A 25188-nucleotide genomic window follows, 5' to 3' on the forward strand; every position below is an offset into this window, starting at 1 on the left:
AAGGCGGGCTTCCGATTGGCTCCTGCAGCCAATCAGAAGCCGCGTTGGACGTTCAGGTTCCAAAGAACGTTTGCAAACTGGAACACTCAAAGTAGGTTTCAAGGTACAGCCTTGCAAGTAGAGTTCAATCCCTTGAGTCTAATACTGTAGTAGGATGAGGAACAGAGGAAAGAAACAGCAGCTTGTGGGTAGGTTGGCCCTTCGTCATCAAGAATATATCTGCTGCTACATGCATGCAACCATCAGCTGCCAAACGGTATGTTGTCATGAACTAGCAATGAGTTGAGGCAGCAGCAGCAAGTGATAAATCTCTCTTTCTTCCGCTAGTTTCCACTTTTTGTGGTGAGCAGGAAGGTGGGTTTTTAAATATCTTTTTTTAAACTTCTTCTTTTCTTCCTAGGGATTGCCAAACAAACTGATTTTGCATAGTTTGTGCCTGAACTGGTATTAAGATTTGGGAAAGAAACTGGATCAGTTATGTTCTTGGCCTTAAAATTCTATTATCTATCTTTGTAAGCAACATCTGTGAAACTCATTCTGGAGCTGGTGGTCAAATACCTATCAATTAAATGATTCTTAAGTGACCGCACAGTCCTTAAAGAACAGGGGTTTTCCATAGTGTGTACTGTACACAATGTACTTCCCTGTGCTCTAGACAACAGTTGCATAATTTGTGACAACCATGCCATTCTCGTCCCAGAGAAATAATTGGATTAGTTACTTACTTAAAGCCTGTTTACCACACTCTTCAGCCAAAAAGACTCTCAAGAGGAGCTCACAAATCAAGGAAACAGGCAGTAAAACCACAAATGTATTTATAGACCTTTAATTGTATGTCTTTAAACCAATAAATACTGTACCACACAAACACACGCAATAAAATGAGTGAACCAGTGATGCCTAATGCAATCCTGTAAAATATTTCTACTCAGAAGCAAGTCCCTTTGAGCCAGTGAGTGTTATATGAAACAAGTGATATGACCTGAACACCTCATTATTCAGAAAGCCAGAAACTGAATCAATGTTCAGTAACTAAGGGTAACATACCGCTTACTAATTCCAGTCACCATTGTTTTCCTTGTGATTTTTTTCCTAATAAGAAAGACTCAGATTGATCCTCATTGCGACCTGGTGCAAGGTCATCTGGTAAACCTCACGTCTGAGCAGGGATTTGAGCCCGGGGCTTCCCAGTTCAAGCCACCGAATTCAGAGGACCTTGTTCCCAAAGTAAGTTGCCTAGGATTGCAGCATTGGTCATTATTTCTTAAAAGTCATCTCGTAAGCCTGACATGCAAGCATCTCCAGGCAAAACGCCTCTCCGCTCTGTTCCTTAGTTCAGTTCCTTGTCAGCTTCTTCCTACTCACCTCTTTTATAGCAATACTTTTGCCACCTCCACACATAAAACAATACGGATGCCACCTCCTCGGAGCTCAATTGTAACAGCACGAGAAAAACATTTTTGGTTAGATGTGCACACTCCCATGATTTATAGCAGAAAAGTTTTCAACAACTTCCCATCACCTCCTGCAGTGAACAATCATTTAATGCTTCTTCTTTTTGCCAAAAAGAAATCCTATACTTTGTGTATGTTTTAGGCACCGGTTTGGCCAACATCACAAGACCAAGAATCAAAATGGAGTGGGCCCTACCGTTTTGTGATGCTGTTTCCTTGTAGCTTCCTTCTGAGACCAGGTTCTGTTATAATGGTGCTATAAGGAAAGCAGAAAACACAAATGTCAGGGAACAGGAACGTAGGAGGCGGCCTTATACGGAGTCAGACAATTGGTCCATCTCGTGCAGCCTTATTTACACTATTGGGCAGCAGCTCTCCAGGATTTCAGGCCGGGCTCTCTCCCAGCCCTGCCTGAAGATGCTGGGGGTTGAAACATGGACCTTCTGCATGCAAAGCAGATGTTCCACCTCCGAGTCAAGGCTCTTCCCCACGACAGACAGCTCATGCCATCAACTAATGAAGAGACCACCAAGGGGCTGAGACGAGGGTGCTGTTTTATTTGCTTTTTCTAGCTTTTGTCTGCTTAATATTTGAACACAAAGTTCCTAAGCAGATAGATGGCAAGTAAATAATGGACAAACTCTGCCCTACCAAACAGGCCGAGAAGCAGGTCAAGAATGAATTTGAGCAGACAGAACTGAACAACTAGCACAACTTTACTGCACACACACACACACACACACCCCATTTGGTGGGTAATCTGTTGTGGGAGGTGGTCACTTATTTAAATGGCTCTTTGAAAGGATTGGCCATTCCACAGAGAACAGGCTGCAATGGAGGACTTCGGGCTCTCAAATTTCAGCAGCGCCCTGTGCAACGCTGAAATTAGTCCTCCCTGCCAACACCTCCCACGTTCTGTTCTACAGAATTGTTGTGGTGCCCCCTGCAGTGTGGCCACACTGGCAGTGCTACCCTAAAACTACCTATGCATGCTGCAATCCCATAACCTCTCTCAATGGGGGAGTAATCTAAGTTGCAGTCTGTGGGACTTGCTTCTCAATGGACATGTATAGGATTGTGATGTGAATGGACTAAATCTCCCTTAGTTTGACCCTACAGGACAGCTCTAATGCCTCTTACTATAATTAAAATTCAGTTTGCTAAGTATGTTGGATAGGTTATGAATGCACATACTTGTTATGTCTGCATGAAGTTCGATGTGGATATGGCAGCTGCCACCCACTGCAAATATATGGTTAATAAGTACCTAGGTGTGCCAGTATGCACCAAGCTGGAGTGAAACCATGTCTGATGGTGAAGCACAGGAGGAGAAACCCTTCAAAGCTGTAAATTGTGAAATTCTCTTCTGGTTAAACTAAAATCCGAAAAGTACTTGGTGGGCTTCTAGGGTTTCTTGCTAAGACACTGTTACGTGGATTGTTAATGAACTTTGCTTTATGTGTAAGACCAACGTTCCCTTTATTTACAAAACATTACCTTACAAATCTCCAGCAGCCTCTCTTGTTGTCATCTCTTGGACTAATCAAAGTGATTTTTGTTGCTGACTCTTGTTGAACTGGTTTTCCCCCACCTTCTTCATTTGCAGGGCTTGACATTATTTACATAAGTTCTTTGGGATTCTAAGAGGGAAAATGCCACAGAAGTGCAGGGTATGATTATTTTGTTTGTACAGTATTAGAGATCCCAACCCTTCTGTGCTGAATCAGCACAGCAAACAGCAAACCTTGCAAACATTATTAGCCTGAACAATGAATGAACAGGAAGCAAGGCCTCTTTCACTTGGGGAACCTAGTTTTCTTCTCTGTGTTACGTTCCGGGAACAGCAGAACACAACATCTGAGACACTCCAGCACTTTCCTAAGAACCAGTGCTCTTTTTTAAAAAGGGGGTGGGTGGGAGCGGGGGAGATGTACTATTTCAAAAAGTAAAAACCAGAATACCCCAAAAGTTGTTAAGCTTTTTATAGAAAGATCCCAAAATTATTGAGCTTCTTTTTACAAAAACGTCAAAAACATGATTTTTTGATTGACATGCCTAAGTCAGATCCAGGAGAAAGTGCAACCTTTTGGAAATGCCCCCCCCATCAATTCTGCCTTTAAAGTGCCACACTTTAAAGTTCTTTTTTTTTAAAAAAAAAAAAAAGGTGCCTGTACTGCATACCCTTCAGTACCCCCACAAAGAAAAGCACTGCTAGGAACTATTTATTCGCTACAAAACTGTCATAAGAAATTCCATTGGCAGCACTGTGCCAAGGGCCAACAGAAGTCTGACCCGGCCCTCTCCCTGCTCTCCCTACTGATGGTTGTTTAGCTTAAAGCAGAGTTGGACCAGAGAGCCCTCCTAACAGCATCCTTTACAGGGCATCCTCTGTAAAGCAGGGTTATGTGAGCCATCCTAGTTTGGATCTAAATAACAGTGAGCAGAAGGAATAGAGTCAGCCAGGCTGTTTTGCAAATTATTACACAGCCGCCTGCGCAGGAGTTCACAAAATGCTACATCAGGTGAGTTCTACAGCAGTCCTCATGCATTTCTGCTTACTCAAGAGATTGCACAACCAAGAAAACATTTTTGGAATTAGTTTTACTCCCTACCCCCCAAGTGATGTAGTGTGAATAATATGACAGCCTCTCCACAAGAAGAAGCAGACTCAAGCCAAAAGCATTACCACCAGCTGCATTCAACAATAAGAACCATTTGAAATCCAAATAATTAAGGCCGCGGTCATATACTCAGTTACATGGAAGCAAATGCTACAGTATAGGATGGCACTGTAAGGCTACAGGCCTGTGCGCACTTATTGTGGGGTAAGCCCCACTGGACATGGCAGGATTTACTTCTGAGTAAATATGCTTAGGGTTATGCTGCAAACTGCAGTCTTTAAAATGTAAGAAGAAGAAAATGTTTTATCACATCACAAAAGAAGCAGAATAAGCACCACAAGAAGATTGTGCTTTCGAATTTTGAGGTATTATTTTACCCTGCTTTTCTGTCATGGGCAGACAAAATGATTTACCACCTTTTTAAAAAATTAAAAAAAAAACACATTGAAATATGAATGACAAACAAAGAGTTTAAGACAGCAGCAGGTAAAAAGCCAATTATAGCAAATAGTCAAAAGTCAAGCACCCAAAGCTTCCCGAAACAATATAGTTTTCAGTAAATATCTACATGTCAAATGACAAGGGGTCAGATTGCACTCCAAGGGGAGGGAATTCAGCAGGCTCACTGGAAAGGCTGCCTTGGACACATAGCCATACAATATCACTTAAGGCAAGACCACAAGCACAGTTTTAACTGGCAAGCAGGAATCTATGGACACAGATAGCCCTAGAATTAACCAGGTCCCAAGCTGTTGAGAGGGGAACACATGGACCTCCAGATATTTTTGGACTACAACTCCCATCAACTCCAGTCAGCACAACCAATGATCAAGGATGGTAGTAGTCCAACCACAGAGGGCCATAGGTTCCCCATCCCTGCCATAGGTTCCCCATCCCTGCTTTAGGTGTTCAAAAGCAGCATTCAAGTTGAGCCTGCCAGACAGCCAATGCAATATGCAAGAAGAACTGACATTGCACCAAAAGGGTTTGACAGGATGCAAATGTTTTAGCTAAGAAGGAGGTAGCCATATGGACTTGATAAAGAGTGGGCATTCCACAGACAAGAGGCCACTGCAGGAAGGCCCTGTTCCTAGCGCTGGGCCAGTCAACATGGTGCCCTTCAGATGTTGCTGGGCTACAATTCCCATCATTCTTGGCCACAATGATCTGTGCTGATGAGACCTGAAGTCCAGCATCATCTGGAGGGCACGATTTTAGCTACTCCTGTTCTAATGGATGCTATTATACAGCTATGTGTTGGTCTGTCCCTTTACCCCTCTCCCTCTCTCCTATGTATCAAACAGGGAAAGCTTCTGCGAACTGGCTGTTAAACCAGCCAGCCCAGTGCCACCGGTTTTACTTGAGGTCATCAGCCTCAGTTCACTTGTAGCCCTTCTAAGTTCCACTGAAGTTGACGGGAATTAAAAACATGCACAAATGTTGAGCTCTGTAGTCAAAACAAGGCAATGGGAAAGCCTTGTCCTGGAACAAATCAAGGAGGAGGAGAACTGCCCTTCAAAGGTTGACATCACTATGCTTCCTTCCCCATCCTAGTTTTGTTGGGGTTGGGTTTTTCCTGAACGATCTGAGAAAGGCCTTAGCCTATCCAAATAGCCTTTTAAAAAAGAAAAATGTCTAAAGGGAGAGGGGATTTAGGTCACTTGGCGAGCAGATGATAGAGAAACACTATTTTGCTAACATAAAGAAAACAGCTTTTATCATGATCAAACTGCAGAAACAACAGAACACTGAATTACCAAAGACGACTAGCAGTTATATAAAAACCTGAGTTGTCTGCTGTGCTTAATTCTAGTAAAGCACAGCTAATCTAAGGATTACAATGAAACTGAGAATGAATGGAGTATCTTAGTTATGCTTTTTCCTGTTCTACGATTAACACCAGGACAGCACATTGCCTTAGCTAAAGAAGCATTGAAGATAAACAGCTTTAATTTGATGAAGCTGAATTCATATTAAATTGGGCTTCAGCCTTAAGGGTTTGCTTCTTCAGACTATTAATGCCATCCATTTGTGAGCTGATGAATGGACAGGCATAGCCCTGTTTCTGGTCCTGCTGTGGTCTGGCTTTCCTGGGGCTCTAGGGCAGCAATGTTGTTGGATACTGCTGACTGAATGCAAGGGGGGGTGCAGACATCTCTCTGACCCACACATTTCTTTGCTCTGGGGTTGGGAGTCTGGCCTCCAGCCTTAGATTTGCTACAGCTGCACAGTATAAGCTGCTAACTATGTCATGTTTGTACACGTGGAACAGCACAAATGAGAGGATCCTCTGCAGGAGTCACATTTATCACTGCTCTGATGCATAATTCATTCTAGTTATCATAGCTCTGATGTATAATTTATCGGGCCACTTTTTTCTCCATTAGGTTTCTTTGTGCTTCTGCTTGGTCACTTGTGCAAATAATCGGGTTTTCTTTCCAATATTTAAAACAAGAAATGGGTGGTCCCTACTTCTAACACTTGGAGAAAATGCTTTTTTAGGAAGTATGGAGGTTAACAGTGTTCCTCCAGCAACAGAAATTTTATTCAGAGTGAAATATTCAGAGGGACGTGTGGGTGTTAGTTGTGTTGTGTGGTTCTCTCCAGTCACGCAGCAAGTCCTTATCAATCACGGACAGCAGGATGATAGAGACAAGAGATACTGGATTGTGCTCCTTATAGGGGGAAACATTTGTCTGGTTTGTGTTCTAATGTGCACTTGCCTAATTCACACACTAACTGAACCAAAACATAGCTGTCCTTCAAAATTTGCAAATTTTTCTGCACATTTTGTAACGCAGTTCTCCAGCTAAAAAAGTGTGTACAAACATGCAGCTACTAATGAGAATAATACACAAAAGCTACATTATATTCGGGGAATTTGCTTGCACAAATGTATACATTAGTCAGAACAGCATCCAGAAATGCAGATATCAGGAGAAATGCACATGAAAACAGATGCAAAATTCATGTGAACTTTTTTTTAAAGCAAAAAATGCAACTTAATGCAGAAATGTTGCAAAGTGTATTTAAAGTTTGGAAAGATGGGTGAAACTAATATTTACAGATTGGTCAGTGTTATTGTCACATGTATTGTGCCAGTGCCTTCTTTCTGTACCCGGGTTGTTTTGGGTAGAACCCTGCCTCCCTATCTTGGAATCTCAGAGAGCTGCAGCCACACGAAGGGGAAGGAATGCAAGGTGCCTGAAAAAAGGTTATTTCAGGTGCAACACATGACTAGAGTAGTTACTGTAGTAATTTATGCATTTGATGAACACTGCTATAATGAAGCATGCCCCCAAAGAAGGATTTGTGCCTGAACTAAATATTTTGTCAAGCACCTAGAAGTCCCTTCTCCTCTTCTCTCCTCTGTAGTGCATCTCCTTGTTTCATTGCCGTATTTAATTTGTAGGGTGTGCACCGGCAGGTTACTGAAAAGGACTGGACCTCAAACTGTCCAACACAGGTAAAATAAGAGGTTTGAGTATGCTGAAGCAGCCTGGGATCCCGTGGTTTTAAATATATGTTTAAAAAATCAGAATGGTTGAATATCTGAAATGATGATATTAGAGGCAAGGCAGCCAAAGCAAAAGAGAGGATCAACATGTGCAGATTTGGTTGGCTGCTAAACAAAGGCACTTGTTAAAAATGTATCCAGCTGAGCTGGATTTTCATTGTTGTTGCCTTAGCATCCATTCTTAAACTAGAAAATATGAAGCGTCGGTGCCAGACTGGAGCTTTCGTAATATTGCGGAGGCCCCTGCGAATATCCATTCCCACTAGGCCACACAGCTGGCTGAACATTCTGACCAGAATCTTTTTCTGTGATTGCAGGGTGTCGTGTACATTTCTCACATATCAAAACAAAACAAAGTTCTGCTTGCTGGCTTGTGCATTTTGCAGTGTTCCTGTCAGACCAATATGCAGCTGCATGTGCCCCACCTGTGTGTACTTTCCTTTAAAAACATAGATGCAGAAGGACTTCTGTCCGTTCGTTCTTTGGCCTCAATGCATTTTTCAGCTTAGCGTTGCCTGTTTGCTCATTCTGTTTAGAAGGACATGCCTAATAATCCCATTAGGGAACCAACGAGAGAGTCTGCAGTGAATCTCTTGAGACACTTATGCTTAAAATGTGTTCTGAAAGGGGCGATACAAAATATAGAATGTCAAACAGGGTGTTTGGCTGGACTTGGTGTGAAAATTGCATTGAGGCCAATGAAGCAGCTATGAAAATGTGAGGGGCCACAGTTGTGTGAGAAGGGCAGGTTTCAGATATCAGGAAACAGGCAAGGCCCTTAGCCCCAGTCAGGATGCCACTGGCCAGTCTGACTGCTGCACCTTTCTGTCGATACCTATTCGCCTGCCTTCTCTCAGTGAGAGAGCCGTGTTGTCTGGCAGCTAACTGTAGATGGACAACACTGAGTCTCCTCCCTGCCTCATGATGTTTCTTTGACTTTAAACTAGACTTGGGCTACACATCCTTTCAAGCTGAGGACTCTTCTCTGTGAGGGAGGGCACATGGTCACTATAAGTAAGCCAAAGCAGGTGGTGATGTTCTGCCTTCACAGCTAGAAACCACAGGAGGGGAGAGTGCTCTTGTGCTCACGTCCTGATCAGAGCTGTCAAGTTTTCCCTTTTCTCGCGAGGAAGCCTAAATTCAGCATAAGGGACTTTCCCTTTAAAAAAAGGGAGAACTTGACATCTACGGTCCTGATGCTTGCGTGTTCCCCACAGGTATCTGGGTGGCCCCTGGGAGAATAGGGTGCTGGATTAGATGGGACACAGACCTGATCCATAAGGCTCTTCTTATGTTCTAGACCAGGCACCCCCAAACTTCGGCCCTCCAGATGTTTTGGACTACAATTCCCATCATCCCTGACCACTGGTTCTGTTAGCTAGGGATCATGGGAGTTGTAGGCCAAAACATCTGGAGGGACGCAGTTTGGGGATGCCTGTTCTAGCATGTATTCCTCAACTCCTACAAAAACTTGCTTGCTGCTCCGAGCAACTGGGTAATTCTTCTCATGCCTTTATCAGCAACCGGCCACCTTAACACCATAACACTCCTCCTCTGCCTTTGGCCTGCTCCATCCCACTACCAACTTAATAAGGGCCAGGTATAACAATAGGTAAGATTCGCTGCAAGAATGCTTTCAGATACAAAAAACAAAGTATAACATTTCAAAATGAAAAATCATCCCACTTTGGATCAAGTCAAACAAACAAAATACTCAAAATGCAAAATATTTTTTTTTGTGTGTGTGTGTTTAGCAGCCTGGCTCCAAACAATTTGAGCAATAAACAGGAAGCTCTTTGGGCAACTGGTTCATGGTACCATGTGCAAGGCATTCATGTCACTGTTCCTGAATCAAGCTTACCATCCCTTCTGTACAGGATCTACCAGAATCCAGCTGTTGTTTTACTTAATGGTGTTATCATGCTCTTAATGCGCAAAGGTCAGCTGTCCAGAAATATGGAGAATAGATGGCAGCCTTAATCTTGTGCACCTGGTGTGCCTGGCCTGCAGTACTATTAGGTTTGGATTGTATCTAAGACATGAAAAGTGTTTCCTGTATGAAAGTCAGTAAACCACATCCCAGCAGAATGCCTTTTTTGGGTATGTTTTAATAAAATCATGCAAAAAGCCAAGTGTGATAAGCCATGGGATGGTTGTGATACACAGAACAACTTCTAGTTTGCCACCCCATCTTGAACATCTTCCACTAACACCCCTCCCCCCAAAAAAAACAAATTCTAGCTATTCAACCACCATAGGGTTGGAAGCCTGCATTGGTTAACTGAGTTTTGCAGCCTAGAAAGCACCTGTTATTGGGTGGCATATAAACAGTCAAACAATGGGATGCTCTACATGTCTTATTCAAAGTCCAGTTGGACTTACAGGTAAACTTGTATAGGGTTTCAACCTAAAAAATTTTAAAAATGTGCAACAAAATGATATATACATTTATATTATGTACATAGCTAACTGTTGTAGCCTAAATAAATGTGAGAGAGTTGGACTACGGTAGGACCTGAAGACTTAAATTCAAATCCCCATTTGATATAACCTGGAAAAACAGGGCTAATACTGGAGTGTTGCTGTGGCTGTGATCTGAATCAATCTCATAACTGTGAACAGAGTTAGAGGAAAACTTGAAGACCAGTGAATGCAAAATAAGAGTTATTCTCTCTCAAACAACAATGCAGATGTTGTTATGCCACAAATGTCTATTAGTAAGAGAACAGGCTGCCCTTAACAACAGTATTTCTCTGCTTTAAATGTGCAATGCAATTTGCAATAATTGTCCTACCATCGGGGAGTCCATTAAAAAAAAATGGCAGTATTGTACAAGTGAAATTTAAGTAAAACGTACTCCTGCATTGGCAATTCTCAACCTGACTGTCCCCAAACCCCTAAAGATGGCCTCCAAACCACAACAAACCTACCCTAACAAGAACATTAGCACAAATCGCGTTTTTCAGATTCTCTAGGTACCCTGCAAACAACTTGGAAAAACACAATATTCATCTTACTTCATCTTTAAAAGCCGACAAGATGGTGGGAAACCCGCCTACTCTAAATCCCATCAAGAGGACGATTGATGAATTATGCATTCCTTCCTTCCTTGGTACATGCAAGGCTCTAATCGTTTTCACAATCATTTATTTATTGTTTCCGTATCTCGGTTTCTCTTGGATGGTAGCTCCCCCCCCCATTACAACAGTGGCAGCTCATTTTTCCATTACACTGTCCACACCCTACCCGGCTGCACCATGACTAGAACATTCCATTTGTCCTGCTCATCCATTATGACTTATTGCCATCTGCCGGAAAGACAGGGTCAACGACCACATAATATTTTCAAGATTCCTGGAAGTCAAGTCACGGAGCTCAAGCAGTAAACAGAATGAATGCATGTCTCTTTTTCCCTGTCACCCAGGTTTCAAAATACAAATACAGCAGACTGCGTATCCTGTGAGTGCACCTTTCCTTGGATTCCAGCTATGTGAGTTGCTCTTCGCAAAGTCACATGACTGGAATCCAACAGAAAAGTGCACACAGAGACTCATTTTGCAAGGAAGAGGATTGGCGGCCGATTTCTTCTGCTATATAAACAGAAAAATATATGTGCCCTGCGGGACTGTGAGTGACTCACAAAAACACCCATTTTTCCAGAGTGATGGGGTCACTCCTTGCTTTCTCATCATGGTACATTGTAATTTAATAAGGCTGGAAGGCAGAAAATATCCCCCCCCTCAATGATCTTTTACCCAAATTATGCAAGTGAAGGAAGCATTGTGCAACTGCCCAAAACAAACGCAAGTTTGAGAAATATAGCTGCTTTGTCAAAGCAAAACAAAAACAGCCCGCAAACTCATTTTGCCTAGAGGCACATCGGCATAACCCTCCAGACACAATGCCACTGTTAATTTGCCTACTTAAAGGAGGGTTATTGCATTCACACACAGCCGGTTGGTAATTATAACTTCCCATTTGGGAAAAGAAGAGGAGACACAGCTATTTCTGTAGGGACAGAGAACAACAAACGAGACAAAACAAGTTGCTGGATGTATTCAACATCCAGCTGTGAAAAACACATCTCTTGTAAGTCCATTTGCTTTTCATGCCTCATGGTTGGTGGTGGTGTTGAAATAAGGCAACCACACTCAATCCTTTCTCCAGTTAAAAGTAGGTAATATCTCTTGCCTACCAAAAGCCTCCTCTCTGGTTGGCGATGTCAAGACAAGGCACTGTTGCAACCAGATATGCCATTGGGGTTAGATGCTGATTCACTTGGAGAATAATGATGACTGTAGCTCTGTGGTAGACGGAAGCTTTACATGAGAGAAGTCACACATCTAGTTCCTGGCATCTTGAGGTACAGCTGGGAAAGTACCCTGCCTGAAACCCCAGTGAGAACTGCTGCCATTCAGAGTAAAACATAGGAAGGCCGTTTCCTCTGCTCCAATCCTATTAGGTGGATTGCCATAAAACGTTTCCACGGGCTGCTAGCACAACACATGCCCCTTTGGCAAAGTGTGCTGAGACTTGCGCATGAGCCTTTAACCTTCTCTGGGATTCTGCTTCCTCAGACGTGAAGCAAGCCCCAACATTGTTATGTGTGTGATGTTTGTCAAAAACTATTCATTTATCCCAAATCGGCCTTTTTTCTTTTCTGCCGTTTTAATTCTTCTTGGGTTTTTTTTTAAAATGCCTTAATGGTGTTTTTGTTGTATGTTTAACATTCTATTTCTATCCACCACCTTTCATGCTGGGTTATTGTTGAGTTGTGCTGTCTTTTCTACTTTATCTTTAGGTGGAGCTGATTTTTATTGGAGATTGTAAACTGCTTTGTGGAGGAAGCTCCTCAAAAACCACGGTGCCATTTCACTATCCACAATCTTTCATGGATGCCACCCAATTGTAAGTGTGAGGATGAGGCCAAGCGGAGAAGGCAGCATGAGGAGAAAACAGTCCTTGGAGCAGGGTGGACTTCCTGGTTCGTCGGCCTTGGCCATGAAGAAGAGGAGTTTGGATTTGATATCCCGCCTTATCACTACCCGAAGGAGTCTCAAAGCGGCTAACATTCTCCTTTCCCTTCCTCCCCCACAACAAACACTCTGTGAGGTGAGTGAGGCTGAGAGACTTCAGAGAAGTGTGACTAGCCCAAGGTCACCCAGCAGCTGCATGTGGAGGAGTGGAGACGCGAACCCGGTTCCCCAGATTACAAGTCTACTGCTCTTAACCACTACACCACACTGGCTCTCATGATTCTTCAGTCTGGGAGTGTGACTACGTGAGCTCAAGTGAAGGCAGGGAGAGTCATTTTCTCCAGCATCTCTAGGGCTGTCATATACTTGGCCATCTGCACTTCGAATGGATATTCTGGTTATACAACAGTGCATAGGTGGGAATAATAATAATAATAATAATAATAATAATAATAATAATAATATTTATACCCCACCCATCTGGCTGGGTTTCCCCAGCCACTCTGGGCGGCTTCCAACAGACATTAAAATACAATAATCTATTAAACATTAAAAGCTTCCCTAAACAGGGCTGCCTTCAGATGTCTCCTAAAAGTCTGGTAGATGTTTATCTCTTTGACATCTGGTGGGAGGGTGTTCCACAGGGCGGGTGCCACTACCGAGAAGGCCCTCTGCGTGGTTCCCTGTAGCTTGGCTTCTCGTAGCGAGGGAACCGCCAGAAGGCCCCGACCTCAGTGTCGGGGCAGAACGATAGGAGTGGAGACGCTCCTTCAGGTATACTGGACCGAGGCTGTTTAGGGCTTTAAAGGTCAGCACCAACACTTTGAATTGTGCTTGGAAACATACTGGGAGCCAATGTAGGTCTTTCAAGACCAGTGTTATGTGGTCTCGGCGGCCACTCCCAGTCACCAGTCTAGCCGCCGCATTCTGGATTAATGGCAGTTTCTGGGTCACCTTCAAAGGTAGCCCCACGTAAAGCGCATTGCAGTAGTCCAAGTGGGAGATAACCAGAGGATGCACCACTCTGGCAAGACAGTCTGTGGGCAGGTAGGGTCTCAGCCTACATTCCAGATGGAGCTGGTAAACAGCTGCCCTGGACACAGAATTGACCTGCGCCTCCATGGACAGCTGTGAGTCCAAAATGACTCCCAGGCTGCGCACCTGGTCCTTCAGGGGCACTGTTACCCCATTCAGGACCAGGGAGTCCTCCACACCTGCCCGCCTCCTATCCCCCTTGTCAGGATCCAACCTCAACCGCCTCCAGACACTCACACAGGACCTTCACCGCCTTCACTGGTTCTGATTTGAAAGAGAGGTAGAGCTGGGTATCATCCGCATACTGATGAACACCCAACCCAAACCCCCTGATGATCTCTCTCAGTGGCTGCATGTAGATGTTTAAAAGCATAGGGGAGAGGACAGAACCCTGAGGCACCCCACAAGTGAGAGCTCAGGGGTCTGAACACTCACCCCCCACCACCACTTATTGAACACGGCCCTGGAGGAAAGAGCGGAACCACTGTATGACAGTGCCCCCAGCTCCCAACCCCTCTAGACGGTCCAGATGGATGTTATGGTCGATGGTGTCAAAAGCCGCTGAGAGATCCAGCAGGACTAGGAAACAGCTCTCACCTTTGTCCCTAGCCCGCCGGAGATCATCGACCAAGGCAGTTTCAGTCCCATGATGAAGCCTGAACATTAGGAATTCTGAAGAATGAACATTTCTGATCTGAAACAAGAGAGGATTATCAACTGTTTGTTACTAGAACACCAGGTAATGGAGAACCGAGGTTTGCTTCCACAAATCCTTAAAATATATCAATATTTAGATTATGTTTGCAAATCACTGCAATGCCAAACTAAGTACCCTTCTGAGAGTGCTAGAGAACAAACAGAGACTGTGTAGCAGAGAGAAGAGATGTTTGCCTCTCAAGCTGAGAATTTACTTCAGAGGATGAGAAGCAGAAGCAGATGGGCGGGGTATAAATAATAAATTATTATTATTATTATTATTATTATTATTATTATTATGTTGGTGTTTTCAGCAAGCGCTCAGCATGCAATCCAGTATGCTGTAAGGCAGGGATGGAGAACCTGTTGCCTTCCAGATGTTGCTGGATGACAAACCCTGTCAATCCCTGACCCCTGGCCAGAGAACCCAACACCTGGAGGTTGCTCATCCCCACAAAACTCAGATACAGTATTCAGTACAGGACTTGGATATGCAACACTGTACCAGCAAAACGTGGGCCCAGGCAGCCTTCTCAGGGTTCAGGCATATGAACATCTGACTTGGCAGCAATGTTGCCAAAATACTAAAACTCTGAATTAAATAAATTAGTGAGTGCTCAAACTTGACCTGTAAGGTTCCGTTCCAAGGGAATGTGTCGTTCTCTTATAAAATTTGTAGTGCCTTCTTCACATTTTAGAGTCTCACCCAAGAACATAGTTTTGGGGCCTATCTGTTCTTCACGCTCTCCAGTTGCAGGTTCACAGTCCATAAAGCAAAGCAAAAGGACAAACGGCTCTTTCAAAAGCCATTTTCCCAGAGTGTTTACCCTGAACATCTGCTCTCATTATCTGGCTCTTATGTGTGAAAGTCCTTGGAACATCACCATTTATTTTTAATCTCCATGAGAAACAGAAAAGGGTGGGGAAAGATATTTATTAAGAGAAATCAGACTTGATGCATCATAAGAATTTTGTTTCCTTCCAACACTTCTATTTCTGTTCACTAGGGAGAACGGTGTCCGGATGGGAGGACCTGGTTCTCCACTGCACTGCAACAGCACGAGACACACACCCATGTGGCATTCTGAGCTGGACTCTTGTGGTGGCATTAACCATTAGGCTATGTCAGCCACAGAGTAGGAGTATAGCCAAATTGGGAGTTTTGATGTACTTATTTGGGAATTTCCCAGTGTGCTTAAAAGGGGGAATTTCCCTAGAACCCTAGAAAATTGTCTGGAGGTGATAGAACTGTGGCTGTGGAAACAGGGATGCTGTATCCTTTCGTTTGGGCTGATGGCAGCAAAATGGCTAGGTTGTACTCTGGCCAATAGCAAACAGAAGTAGGAGGTGCAGCAGTAGATGGCAACTAGCAAAGCACCACCACATGCATATAATATGACCCATTCACACAGTGTGGTTCAGTGCATCCACATACGGATGTCCACACATACTCTTACTACACTAACAGGCAGCAGCTCTTTAGGAAGAGGTCATTTGCATCACCTGCTGTTACCTGGCCCCTTTTAACTGGGGATGTCAAGGACTGAACCTCGAAATGTCTTGTCTATGCTCTACCACTGAGTTACAACCCATTCCCAGGAACAATTAACTCCCCAAACTTAAGCAGATTTGAGAGGAGGAAGCAATGGGGGGCTGTGTTTTCCCACAGAGAAAGGATTTCAGCTTGAGAGCAAAGAATTGGATTCCCTGCAACACCGAGGTAATAATTGTGCCTTTACTTCACATGAAGACACTCATCTGATCTGGAAAGTCCGCCCACCAGTTGTTCCCACAATGCTCAAATGTCTCCTCCGAAGGTTCGTCAGGTGTTGTAGTCTCCCCTGTTTCTACTTCAGGTACCAAGCCGTCAGAGAAGTGTCAGGGAAGCGGTGGGTGGAGTTGCGATTTAATTTCCACAGCAAATAAAATCCACGTCAGTCTTATTAAACATACCAAAAGCAACCAGCCAGCCAACCGCTTTATCAGAGACAATAAAAAATTGTCAGCTCCATTTAAAACAATCTAAGTGATCAATCAAATAATGAGAGGGAAACGTTGATTACTGTTGCCAGCTGGGATAGTACAGCGTGAGACTCTTAATCTGAGGGTTGTGGGTTCGAGCCTTACATTGGGCATAAATGATTCCTGCATTGCAGGGGGTTGGTCTAGTTGACCTTCATCAGCCCTTTCAACTCTGCAGTTCTGTGTCTCTATTATTCTATGGCAACATACCTTCTACTGAGTTTTTTATTTACACACCTAAGATGGGGAGGTCATTTTTCCTTCCTCACAGTTTTATAGGCCACGAACAGAAAAGGATGCAACCCAGCAATCTCCCTGCCCTAGTTACTGAGTAGGACAATCCCCCGGTTGCTCTTCATGCTATCTATAACACATTCCTTAAGGTACAGAGGCTATATAAAGAAGTGTATCCCTGCGCTACCTCTAAACCTTGGCTTAAAATTATCTCCAAGCAGAATTAATTATAGGTGAGTGATGGGCTTTGTGATACATGCTAAGGAGAATAAATAGGATCTAACTAACTAAACATGCAGGGCACCTCCAGTGCAAGTTGCAGGAGACATCTTTAGCCATCAGACACAAGAATATTTGGAACCATTAAAGTGTGTTCTTTTAAATATGGAACAATAACCAAAGACGCTATGATGCACACGTGCCCACTCAAATAAACATCATGCAGTACATAAAGCAGTACAATAGTACCTCGGAAGTCGAACAAAATCTGTTCCGGAAGTCCGTTCAACTTCCAAAACGTTTGGAAACCAAGGCATGCCAGCTCCTGCAGCCAATCGGAAGCCGCGGAAGTCGCGTTGGACATTCAGGTTCCAGAGAATGTTCGCAAACCGGAACAATCACTTCTGGGAGCCAAAACTTCCAACTTGCAAGGCATTCGCAATCCAAGGTACAACTGTGTCTAAAATATTAGACTGTGATTTATAAAAAAAAGCAGTAGCAAACCTTTCATTTGCACACACACCACAAGACACAATACTGAAAATAAATTATGTATTAAAATACGGCAAGGATCAAGGTTCTGAGTGATCAACTTTAGAAGAACCTCTAGAGTTCAGGGCTCAGTCTGCTCAAAAAAAGTCCTGTGCTGGAGGTACACTCCAAAGTTCAAAGAATACCGGGGTTAAAAACTCTACATGAAGCCACTCCACTCAAACTGTATGCAATAGTAACCAAACAACTGACAGTATTCAATATACTCTATTCATCTCTTGCAATATCCCTGTGGGTAAGAGAAAACAGTCTGTTCCAGTTTTGCATTCTGGAAAGCAAGGCCTGAAAGCAATTCCAGGGGGATGATAATGGTGGAAGAAATAATGAAGCCCATGTCTTGGATGCTTCAATGTATGCCGGGGGGGATTAATATATCCATACACTTATTGAATAACCCTGCATATGGAGGGTGGCAGCTTTCTCAGAGACAACAAAAACTTCTTTTTAATTCCAAGGCCCTGGGCACATGCATAAATGAGAAAACTTTCTTCTGATCTCAAGGAAGGAAAACAAGGCAATGAGATAAGTGCTTGAGCATTTTTGTTCAGAAGCAATAATAAACAAACAAACAAACAAACAAACAAACAAGACCCCTCTGACCCAGTCCACAAAAGAAAAATCACAAGAGAGCAAAAACATGAGTGTTGCTAGGGCTGGTTGCAAAATCCACTAGGAATAAAACTAGGAATAAACATCCATTACATCAGAAAGAATAAGTAATATGTTTGCACTTTAATAAGGAGCTTATTAAAAAGGGATTTAATGTGCTCCTCACCATGGTCTCAAATCTTGCAGCTGTTAGCACAACTGGTTTGTTAGAGGCTCTGACATCAGGTTTTGAGGACCGTAGCCAAGGATTATAAAAGGCATACAAGCATTGATATGACTTGGGGCTGAATGAGAATCACATTGTGAGGTGGTGTCGTGTTTTGCTCCCTCTACTGAGTGGCTTGTGGTTTTAGCGTTTTGCCAGCCTTTTCTGCAGATTTGCAAGGTGAGATCAGTGTCTTTTCTGCCCTTTAGCCTTTCTTCCTGTTTCTGTATTGTACCCATAAGAGAACAAACGTACACCCTTAGGACTGTCATTATTTAAAACAATTCTACCCCACCCTTTCATCTTAAGATCCACACACAAGCTGGCTCTCGATTCATAGTAAAAGCAATGCAAATACAAAGTCCCCAACAATGAAGAACGCAACAAAACATCAACAGCAGGACTGCAACAGTATGCTATCAATCAGCCCCTCCTCCATATTCTCTACAGAAGAGCCCTGTTCTTGCATCAGGGCCGGCCCAAGACTTGTGGCTGCCTGAGGCAATGTTCAAGATGTTCACCTCCACAGAGCCACATATAAAAATCAGCCACATTGGCTGATGAATCTTACTTCAACACTAGTGACTGGGCAGGGCCCTCTGAAAGCAGTGGCCAGCTTGGGGTGTTCAAAGCAGGCTATATGACACAGCCTGGCCTGGTGTCCTTCCCCAGAGTGGAATACCTGCCCCCACTAAACATGGACCACGAAGACAAGACACATGACTTTCTTGAGACCATGAACCAGAAACACGGCAGCAGAGCTTCAGTCAGATATGAGAAGAATGACAGGCAGCTGTGCCCAGGAGGCTCTTGTTATCCCTGCTAAGAGTTTGGAAGGAAACCAGAGCACACGACACCACAAGGCCACTGCTTCATCCACCACAAACCTTTCAGAAGCAGGCAAGTCATGATCCCCTGGAATTAGCCAGGCAGTGGAATTATTGACTGGCATTTACTGTACACCAATCTAGTGCTACACTGTAGGTCAATAGCTGCTTGAGGCAATTTCCAAATGGTAGAACACACCCGAGTTGGATTTTTGCCAGCAATTTTAAAAAATATTTTACTAATGCTCAGGAATACAGGAAGCAGCAGCTATCAGATGAAATTATGAGGCAGTTATAATACATGTAGCAATACACAGATAACGCGTTGCTATAGCAGACGCTTCTAAATAGTTCACTCCCTCAATGAACTCAGAAATACCCCGTGAACAATTCCATGCCAGCATTTTAATTCTAATCACCTAATTCCCTCTTTCAGCAAAACAGCAAGTGTATAGCTGAAGGTGACTTGGGACCCACGCCATCAAAACTCATCTCTAAGCGGGATTTCTCGGTCCCTAGTTTTGATATGGAGTATGCAAGGATTTTTGGACTAAAGGGCAGCTGCCTTGTCTAAGGGAGGAGGGGGGACCTTTTCAGATGGAGGGCCACATTGCATTCTGCACAACCTTCTGAGGGCCACATGCCAGTGGTTGAGGGTGCAACAAATGTCAATTTTACCTTTGCACGGGAGGCTGCACATATTCGCAACCCTTTCTTGTCTAATATCCAGGCAAGCTAGAGACATCGTCAGAGTTCAAGGACACATTCCAGACAGGCAAAAACCCTTAAGCAAGCAAAGCAAGGTCAGTGAGAGAATGGTCTGGTGAGAGTTCCAAGGTCCCCATAGAGGGGACCTTTCATTCTAGGAAATGAAATATGGGGGTGGCAGGTAAGCCTCACCCCACATGTTCAATCACAAGACATGGTGCATGCACATAATTTTAATGTCAATGTCCATAAACTTGGGGAGCAGCCCCCTCACATATTTTATTGGGGTGTGTGTGCAAAGGGACCTCAGGCCTCGGCTCCTATGCCCCTAGCCAAACGGAAGGTTAAGAACATTGCTTAGATGCAACAGGGAATGGAAAACAGGGACAAGGGCATAGAAAGGAATGAGCTGGATTTATCACAAACACATATTCACATGCTATTTAATCCATGCACACAGGAACATAGGAATCTGCCTTGCCATTGGTCCATCTAGCTCAGTAATATTGACACTAACAGTCAGTGGCTCTTCCCAAAGGCAAAGATTCTCTCAGTCATACTTGAAGATACAGCCTGGGATTTAAGGCTGAAGCCTCTTGCATTCGAAGCACGTGCTCTGCTAGGTGGCTGGGGAAGAGGACTTACCACCATTGCCCTCCTAGGACATTTCCCATTTGCTGCCGTTGGTCTCCTCTGGAGGAGAGACGTAGGTGCTTGCTGTATGCCGCCCAACCTAGTGAGACAACCTTATGCAGTAAGAGCTGCCCCAGCAGGTGGAATTTCCCGGTGGCAGGCGAAGAGGCCTTTCCATCACTGCCATCCCCAGCATTTCCTTTCTGCTGCTGTCATCATCCCCTGCAGCAGCCATGAGAGACTCAGCTGAATGCCATCTAGCCTGCTGAACTGCTGAACTGAACTTAAGCCAGGTGACTGAGGCTCCTTGGAGTGCAGTCATACCAGAATCTGGTACTTCACTGCCGGTTAACTTTTGTTTTGCTTTGTATTTAAGTCTGGTTCCCTTTACAACACTTAATTTATTCTACGTTTGCTAAATTTGTGGGTTTTTTTGTCATTTTGGTTTTACTGATTTGTACATCGACTCTCCTCCATCTCAATGCTCCTCTGTATCTTGAATGTTTATTGTGAGCTGGGCACAGTTCACTGTGGGAAAAGGAGCATGTAAATAAATGAATGTTTGAAGAGTGACAGCAAAATGTTCATGCTTTGAAGTTAATCGTCACTTACCAAACCCCATAAGGAAGTATGGTTTCCCTTCAATGACTGAACCTGTGCCTTAGTAGAGAAGGCACCAAAAGAATGACCTGGGATGGGAGGCATCAAGGGTGTCTCGTTTAAAGCACTTGAGGTAATTACTGAAAGAAGACAGCAATAATGATGACAAAGACAAAGACAATGTATGTGATCAGAGCCCTGTAGACAAAACGGGACATAAATAAAAAGAGGCTTGAAACTAAGTAATAGAATTGGAGATTGAATCAGTTTTTAAAGGACGTGGCACCCCGTTACACAAGTCTGTTGCCCACCCCATACATGCCACCTATGCCAATCAGGCTGTAGAGTACCCCCAAACAGAAAACAGGCTCATTCCTTGGTGGAAGGCGATGAAGACAATGGAGTCCTGATGCTGGACCCCAGACTTAGCAAAGTGGTCAAGCCTCCAGAACAGCTGAGAAACAGCCAAGTAGAAAAGAAGTAACAGCACTTTTATATGTCAAGGTATGGTAAAGGTAAAGGTAAAGGGACCCCTGACCTTTAGGTCCAGTTGTGGACAACTCTGGGGTTGCGGCACTCATCTTGCTTTACTGGCTTAGGGAACCAGCATACGGCTTCCAGCTTCTGGCGAACCAGAGCAGCACACGGAAACGCTGTTTGCCTTCCCGCTGTAGTGGTACCTATTTATCTACTTGCACTTTGACGTGTTTTCGAACTGCTAGGTTGGCAGGAGCAGGGACCGAACAATGGGAGCTCACCCCGCCGCGGGGATTCAAACCGCCGACCTTCTGATTGGCAAGCCCTAGGCTCTGTGGTTTAACCCACAGCGCCACCCGTGTGGTAAAGGAAAGCAAAAAAAATCCTATAGGCCAGGCCACCTCTTACAACACAGCCCAAATAGTTTTGCTGTACAAAGGATGACAAATATGCACATTGTGACAGTGAGCAGATCCAAAGAACAGTGCCACTGTAAGCTGCATTTGTTTTGAATGGACATTGCACCAGAGGGCAGGAGAGCATTCCTTATGAATCACAACCATGCCGTCTGTCAAAAGCACATGCACCTCCCTGACTCAACCAGCTTGTGAAAATAATTGCCCCATTCCCTGGAGTTCCTTGTGATCCCTTGTGCAATTAAAATTACTTCCCTTTTGTCCCTGGGCCTGTATACAGCTTCGTCATGCGTGGGAAAGGATGATGTAGAAAGGCTTGCAAAGGTGCCTGCCCTGGAATATGCACAAGCCTTTGCCATGGGGGGAAAATCCTATAGCAAAGGAGTGCTCTTGCTGCTCTGGGGGAGACTACAGTGGTTTAGACTGTGCCCACAGATAATACCTTGGAAACCATCAACATCCTGATTAGATAGCCTACTGTAACTTCTCTTTAGGACTCTCAAGGACTTATAAACCAATGCATTTTTGTGCCAGAGGAAGAAAATCCAGATGATGAAAATAAATTAAGTGATGAAAATAAATTAAGTAATTGACAGTTTCCTAACTGATGGTGGCGCCCCACAATCTGCCGCCTGAGGCACAATCTGCATTGCTCGGTCACAATGAGAGGGCACTAGCATTCTTGCCCGAAACCATTTTAAACCAAGATGAACTCTCCCCTTCAGTTCTCCTTTCCTTTTGTGTAACCTCTTACTCAACTTTTTGCACAGCTGTGAAATGGTCAAGGGTAACCTCATTTGAGCTACACATTATCTGAGACTATGGAACAAATATAAGGAGACAGAGAGAGCGATGGATTTATGCTGAAATAGAAATTGTTTTCTCTAATCTGCATTTATCTCCTTCCCATTTTCTTTTTCTTTTTAGACAACAAAATCACAAACAAACAGAATCTGTCCTGGCTCTGCCCAGCAAAAAGGCTGCATCAAGACTAGGTGGGTGTATATCTGAACTGTCCATATTCTCCTGTTCGTAGCAGAACTTGAGGTAATGGCAATCAGAGGATGACAGATATGGAAAATGGTACCAAGTAGGTGAGCAGATGCAGAGCGACGACTAAGGCTGCAATCCTAACCACACTTACATGGCAGTAAACACCACTGAACTCAGTAGGTATGGTGATGGTTGCACTGCATGGCTGTAAGCCTAAACATGCTTCTTTGAGAGCATTTCCATTCAATGCAATGGGATGTTTTTGAGTAAACATCTTAGGATCATGTAGCACAGTGTGAGCTGTCAGCTGCGAAGTCCATGACTCAAATTTGAGCTCAGACATGAATGTACCAGGCAAGGCACTCTCTCTCTCTCTCAGCCTCAAAAGAGAATCTCTCTTTCTGCAAAGTAAATAAAAATATGGAGGCTTGGGTGTGCCATATATTCAAGGATAAACTGTTAGTTAGCATACTGATCTATCTTCCAAGGGTGTTAGAAGGATTGCAGAGATAACATAATATACACACAAAGAAAACTGGTATAAAAACTAAGAATTATGTGTCCCCAAGTGCTACCTAATGAACATTTTATTTTTGTAGCTAAATGGACACTAAGCACATATCTTTGACCAACTATAGCTGTGTTGGTGTAACCTAGTGACCTTATCCTGCATGTCGTGCTGCAATAAGGGTAGGATACAGTGATTGCTGAGTCAGCCAAATTTTACAGCAGCATGTTCCTTTAGAGCAGCCATACTATTACATGATGCATTTGATTTTTTGATATATATATATATTGCATACTCTCCTTTCTTCCCCCTTCCCCAAACTGCTTTTCCTTGTGTGTTGTATTTACTAAATTCTAAGCCTGCAGGTAGGGCAATGTTTCCTAGCTTTCGTATGGCATCTAGTTAGTACAGCAACCGGGGGGTGTAAGTGATTGAAAATGACCACTATGGAAGGCATTTAGTGCAGTGCAACAGAGAAGGATGTTGGGCTTTGATGCAGGAAACCTCAAAACCCCACTCAAGCAGAAAATCCCCTAATTTGGTATTCTTAGAACAATGTTTGCATTGGGAAGAAAAAACACCCTACCTACGCAAAAGCCACATGCCATTTAGCTTCCTGCAACCATCACAACCATCTCTCCCCTTGAGATTGCTATCTGTGAAGGAAAAACAGGTCTAAATATGTCAAGAGGGTTACAATTTTTTTCATGCCCCTGTAAAGGTAAAGGTAAAGGTACCCCTGACCGTTAAGTCCAGTCGTGGACGACTCTGAGGTTTCAGCGTTCATCTCGCTCTATAGGCCGAGGGAGCTGGCATTTGCCCGCAGACAGCTTCTGGGTCATGTGGCCAGCATGACTAAGCCACTTCTGGTGAACCAGAGCAGCGCACGGAAACATCATTTACCTTCCCACCAGAGCGGTACCTATTTATCTACTTGCACTTTGACGTGCTTTCAAACTGCTAGGTGGGCAGGAGCTGGGACTGAACAACAGAAGCTTACCCCATCGCGGGGATTCGAACCGGCGACCTTCTGATCAGCAAGCTCTAGGCTCAGTGGTTTAGACCACAGCGCCACCCACATGCCCCTGAGCAAACTAATAATAATGAACTTCACAGAAAATATAATTTGTGCTTGTGTAGGCACGGAGGCAGGAGATGTCCACAAGCATGCAGGATTGTGATGCTCTGGCCTTTTAAGCTCTATTTACATGTTGGCATTCAGAACGTATTCTGAATGCAGCACTAAGTACCCTCAGTGCTCCATAGTCAACAAAGTTTTATCCATTCATCTGTTTTAATTTTCCTAACCTTCTTCTTCTTTGGCGATCACTCGTATCCGAGTAAGATTGTCTTCCATAAACACGGTTTTAACAATGTGGAGTAAGTGACTGTGGAGGCCAATTCTGGATCCACACATCCTTCCACAGTGGGGACATTGGTTTCCGGGAGGGAGTTGATCACAGTGTGGATTTGCCAAGCGCGCCTTCCTCTTAGCACGTTTCTCCCTTGCGTCCTGAGATCGAGTGTCTTCAAAGCCGTGACACCTTCTTCTAATATGCATTCCTTCGCTTATCTATAGGCAGTTGAGAAGACAAAATCACTAGTCTTCCTAAATAAAGTATGTATAGGCTGCCCAAAAACTTTCCCCCTTGTCACACACAGGCCTCTTGTCCAGACACTTATTCACAGCCCCCTTACTCAGACTGTAGTAGCTGCACCAATTAAATCAAATGCTCCACTTTTCAATTTTTTTGTTGTGAATGCTAGTTTTGCTGGTTTTAAAGGCTGATTGCAAGTTGGTCCCCAAGATAGTTCAAGATGTGGCTATATGTATAGTCAATGAGCACAAAGCATTCCTCATTACATGCAACAGAGAATCAACAGGA

General features: G+C 43.9%; 1 long non-coding RNA gene across 1 annotated transcript; it reads right to left on the reverse strand.

Moving 5' to 3' along the window:
* Positions 1-396: 396 nt before the first annotated feature.
* LOC148684279 (uncharacterized) lies at positions 397-14402 on the reverse strand. The gene is made up of 3 exons (XR_015946379.1): positions 14201-14402; positions 2952-3094; positions 397-1710 (listed from the first exon to the last, which is right to left on the reverse strand). It is a non-coding gene; the product is annotated as an uncharacterized LOC148684279 (long non-coding RNA).
* Between the last annotated feature and the right edge of the window lie 10786 nt (positions 14403-25188).

The sequence above is a fragment of the Zootoca vivipara genome, chromosome 11 (assembly GCF_965207765.1).
Source record: "Zootoca vivipara chromosome 11, rZooViv2.hap1.1, whole genome shotgun sequence".
Classification (NCBI taxonomy): Eukaryota; Metazoa; Chordata; class Lepidosauria; order Squamata; family Lacertidae; genus Zootoca; species Zootoca vivipara.